Below are 5,635 nucleotides of genomic sequence, written 5' to 3'. Positions count from 1 at the left end.
ACAACACAATAGCATACCATAACCAGATTCTCTCTGAGCTTTTCATCTTTACGTGGCTTTATTATTACTCTCTTTTACTTCTATTGTTTCATTTTTTGAGACAGGGTTTCTCTGTGTAACTCTTATCTGTCCTGGAATTCACTCTGCATACCAGGTTTACTTTGAAATCACAAGAGATTTGCTTGCCTCTGTCTCCCAAGTGCTGGAATTAAAGGCTTGTGCCACCACACCCAGCTTAGACAAATTAGCTGCTTTGGTATCTGACAAATACGCTCCCTTGTCATTAGACTCACCGGGAGGGCCTTTTTAACTTTTTTTTTTGAGGGGGGGACGGGTTAAATACGCTCCCTTGTCATTAGACTCACCGGGAGGGCCTTTTTAACTTTTTTTGAGACGGGGTTTTTCCTGCGTGCGTCCAACCTCTCACTACACTCGGTTTCTGACATGCTATCCTGGACCTCTTACCAAGGTCCAGAAAAGACATACCTCTCCGAGCGCATCTGCCTGCAGTTCTGAATCCTTGTAGTTAAGGGGTCTCCGATGGTGCTGACGATGGCGAGGTCTCGGTTCCCGGGTTTCGGCACCAAATGTCCCGTGCTACCATCTCGCCAGCAAGAATGACGCAGCACATTCACGATCCTTCTGCAGTAAAGCTTTAATGCCTCCAGTGCCTGAGCCCTAACTTGTTCACCATTCGGTGCCTGCCTGATGCAGGCGCCATCTTGTAATGGCTCCCTACATCTAATGGCTCCCTACACTAAAGAATGCTGAGAGCGGGAGAAATAGTCTTCTTCAGGGAAGAATATGCCAACTGGTTTGTTCAATATCAAAGAGTCAGCCCTGAAATTTTACATACAAGTAACATTATACCAACAAAGTGGTTATATTTAGGAATATATATGTATACTTGTATGTATACAGTAATGACTAATGGAAAATAGCTATGATTTTGAAAGAGATCATGAACAAGTATGTGAGGTTTGGAGGGAGGAAGGTAAGAAGGAAATTATGTAATTATATTATATTATAATCTCAAAAAGTAAAGAAAAATCCCTCAACACTTGTGTGGAACTCCATTCTATAAATGTCCCCACCCATATTCAGAGTGGGTTTCCCCATGAATTAAAGCTTCAGAAAATGCCCCCATAGACATAGCCAAATAGGTGCTTCCATGGTAATTTAAAAGCCTGTTAAATTAGAGATGAAAATTAATTGTCACAGTGAGGAACTATGCTCCAGATTCAATCCTCTTCAAATATTGATTAATCATGCTTGTTTTGAAATGCTGCCATCCTGTACTTATAAATTTTTGTCAGTTGGCCCTGAAGTCTTTTAATTTATTAAAGACTATCTATTTTCTTCTTAAGATCTAGCCCATGTCTAACATGTCTTCTCTTGTACTTGTATTAGTTTGCTTATTATAAAAAACACACCACTAACTGGGTAGATTGAACACAATGGATTTTTTCCCTCACAGGCCTATAAAAATCTGAAATAAAGGTTGCTTTCTTCTGAAAGTGGCACAAGAAAGGTCATATCCACATTGACATAGAGTGTCTCACAATGTAGTCACATTCTGAAAAACTAAGAATTCAGAAATCAACATATGAATACGGGGAGGAAGAAAAAACTTAGCCCAAGATACTACTTTTATTTAGGTACTAGAAACTTTGTCTAGAATCATTACACAAGCAAGAGAGATGAATATGAAGAAGTTGGAATGTTGTTATTTCAGAGTCTAATTTACAATTTCTATTCAGCAACCTTTAGCTACCCAAGTAGCCATCCCTTGCCCTCCTTTAGTTCAAATCTAACACTCTAATAAACATTTTAAAGATAACTTTGGAATATATTAAATTAGCAAAAGTACTATTCACAACCAATGGAAGGTCTAAAAATGTGTTCAGGTAGCATCTGAAGCCTATCTGCCTAGCTGTAACTGCTTATCTGATATATGCAAGGATATATTCTAAAATTAACTTGATTTAAAACTTTATTTATTCTGCTACTATAAAATTTCATGAAAACATATTCCACATTGGAACATAGACCATGGAGTAACCTCATTACATCTTCCTGAGCCTTGGTCATTCAAATTTGACTATAGAATAAATTCTTATTTCCTTCATTGCAATAGCTGTGGGAGGTTTTCTCTTTTGCTTGATTGCTTGTTGTTTGGTTGGTTGCTTGATTGCTTGGTTGGTTGTTTGGTTGCTTGGTTTGTATGCAATGTTGCACTGACAAAAGCTTGTTGTGCAAGTATGATCCTCAACTATGCATAAAGAACTACAAGCAACTAAGAAATGCTGAGAGAGGTAGCCATAGTCTTCTCCAGGGAAGTGTACACCAATTATTTAATTCCTTATCCCTGAAAATGAAAATATAAATAACATTATTCAGTCTGGGAATGTTATACTTAGGACTACATAATGCATATTAATAAATTAATATAACAATGAAAAACAGACAAAAATCTGAAAGACAGAAAGAAATGTCATATGGGAGACTTTGGAGGAAGAAGGGAAATAATAATTTTGATCTCAAAAAGCAAAAAAAAAATATCATACATACTTGTATAAGTCTGTAACTCCATCATTTAGGAGATAAGGAAACAAGAACTTTCCTAAAGTTTGCTAGGTACCAGCATTGTGAGGGTTTGAGAAGAACAACTACAACAGAAACAACAACAAAAAAGCCAGCAAGATCCAGATTCTTTGGGAGCTCTGTTGCAGGGCAACAAAACTTACAACAGTAGACACAGTAGACAATGCCTGACATTCTCCTTTTGCCTCTGCACTGTATATGTGCACATGTAGGGACACACACACACACACACACACACACACTTACACATGATACAGAAAAAAGAAGCAAAGAGAAGGAAAAAAAAAACAAGTCTGGCTGCTTTGCAAACAGCATCATTTCTAAATCTGAAAAAAAATGTTAACACATACTGTAAGGTTTTTCCTCCCACCCCTGGTCTTGTCCTGCTACCATGCCAGCCCCAATTAACACACTGAGACCCTGTATTTGATATAATGCTTTTGGCCAGGTACTAGTTTCTTATTGGCTAGCTCTGTCTTAAGTATTAGCCCATTCTGTTGATCCACTTGGTCTCATTTTACCGGGGAATAGGGCAGGCATCTCGTCTCCCCAGTCTCTCCATCTTGACTCCTCCTTACTACTTCCTCTTTCCTCCTTGTCTCCTAGTCTTAATTTCTATTTTCAGTTGAAAAACTAAAAGCTATAGTATTGGATACTAGTTTTTATTGAGGAAAATAGATTTTACTGGAGTACCTGTTGCTTCCTTTGGTCGGCAGCCTACTTTATCTCTCTCCCAAAACATCACAAGTCACTAATTTGTTTTACTTGCCAGATCACTATCATGTAAGTATTAAGTAACACGCTAACATTTCATGCTACAAAAAAAATAAATGAGAAACAATGGTAGGATACTGTACCTGATATTTGAAAATAAATATTGTTAATTATATCAAAGGATTTTAAATGTTGAATTCTTCAGGAAATGTTATGTAAGAGCCAGTTTTAAAAACATCAACTAGCAATAAATCTATAATGTCTTCACATCTGAAAAACATGATATCTAATATAGAGATAAGAGTAGTAAAATATCTGCTGAAAAGACATTAAAGAAAATTACACTAGCATCCATATTGTAACACTAAATTATCTCTTTTACTTTAAGTACAATTTTTTTCATACAGACACAATAGCATTACACTCTTTTGTAGAACAAAAATTATAGTGATTTACATTATATGGCATACCAGTTTTAAAATTTTAATAAGATTATTTTAATAATTAATTACACAACAGGAACTAATTGCCTGTCACAGAGTGATATGTGACAGTAGTCCTAGATGGGAAGAAAATGAATTCTGTTGCTGTCATAAATATTCACTCAACTGTTCTAAACTGAAACAGAAGCATTTATAACACAAACAATGAAGAAAAAACAAGCAAAGCATTCCAACACAAATCATAAAGAAGGGAATCACAATGCTTATTTGGAAACACAAAATGATAAAGATTCAAATAATGTGAGCATATCACTCTAATGCTCTAATGAAATGAAAAACTATTTTTCTTTAACAAAGAAAAAACAGTTAAAAATTTTATTCCAAACATATTGTAGACAGGTATGAACAAGCCAAATGGCATCAAAGCCCTTTTGAAGTATTTATAGCAGCAAAGGGGGAAGAAAAATGTACTACCACAAAAGAAAATTACTTCCTAGTATTCTGTCTCTCATAATCTTTCTGCCCTTTATTCTGTGGTTCTGTAACCCAAGATGCGGGAGCTGTGATATACATATATGAGTTGTGGTGGACTCCCCATGATCTGTTTATTTCTGTATTGTGTCCAGTTATTTATTTGTTTGTTTATTTTTTGGTTGCCTTTGAAACCATATCAACACAAAAACAGAAGCAGATTCAGCAGGTTGTATTTGTAAAGGTGTGTGTGTGTGTGTGTGTGTGTGTGTGTGTGTGTGTGTGTCTTTGTCTGTATCTGTGTGACTGTGTGTCTGTGTAGAGGGGAGACTACAGACGGTATTGGAGGAAGGGACATATATGGGAGGAGATTGAAGAATGAAAGGGGAAAGAGTGATATAATTCTATTTCAATTAAAAACATCCTTTAAAAAACAGAAAAAGGAGATATAAAATAGAAAAGAAGGAAAGTATCCAAATACAAAAGATCATTCATGAAACTGGCATTTAGCTTTAAAGATAGAAGAAGGGCATAGACTACTTGTTTTCACTCATGTTTAAGGAGCCAACTCAGTCCTCTCAGTGTCTGGATCCACATATAGTACTGCTGTAATTTAACATTGAAGTACCCAATAGCTATTCTGTCTTGAGAATTCCAAAAAGAGAGACATGGTTTGACAGTCATCCTTATCCAAGAAGCAACTACTCAAGCAATTTTAAGAAAAAAAAACTGTCACCTCTGAGAACTCTATGTATGACTTGACCAAAGATCCTTGTCCTGGCAAATGCTCCAATTCTAAAATTCGGAACTGTTGCTCCAGTGGGATTACCATTGTCTTACACAACAGGAAGAGTGCTATAGCAAGATGGTTAATACTCTGGGGATCACAGCCAAGAATTCCCCACATGTTTATGCAATCTGAACACCAGCTAATGTGCCAAATGAAGCCAGGCCACCTTAAAATGATTAAAGATATGAAAGATAAAAAGAAAAGCTAAATATTCTTTTTCTTCTTCATGATTTATTTATTTATTTTACATATCAATCCCAGCTCTCTCTCCCTCCCTCCCTCCCTCTCTCCCAACCTTCCATGCCCACTGAACACCCTCCCATCCCATTCCCCCACACACATGCCACGGAGAAGGTGGTACCTTCCAGGAGGGTTCAACAAAATCTGTCAAGTCATTTGAAGTAGGGACTAGGTCCTCCATCCTGCCTCTAGGTTAAGGGAGTATCCCTCCATGGGGAATGTGCTCTCAAAGTCCTTTTGTGCACCAAGGATATATCCTGGTTCCACTGTCAGAGGTCCCTTAGACTGCCCAGGCCTTCTAAGTGAGACCCATATTCAGGGGGCCTGAGTCAGTCCCATGCTGGATTCCCAGCTATCAGTCTGAGGGCCCATT

This window comes from Phodopus roborovskii, unplaced genomic scaffold (genome assembly GCF_943737965.1).
Source record: "Phodopus roborovskii unplaced genomic scaffold, PHOROB, whole genome shotgun sequence".
Taxonomy (NCBI): Eukaryota; Metazoa; Chordata; class Mammalia; order Rodentia; family Cricetidae; genus Phodopus; species Phodopus roborovskii.
Note: the sequence above shows the minus strand (reverse complement) of the source record.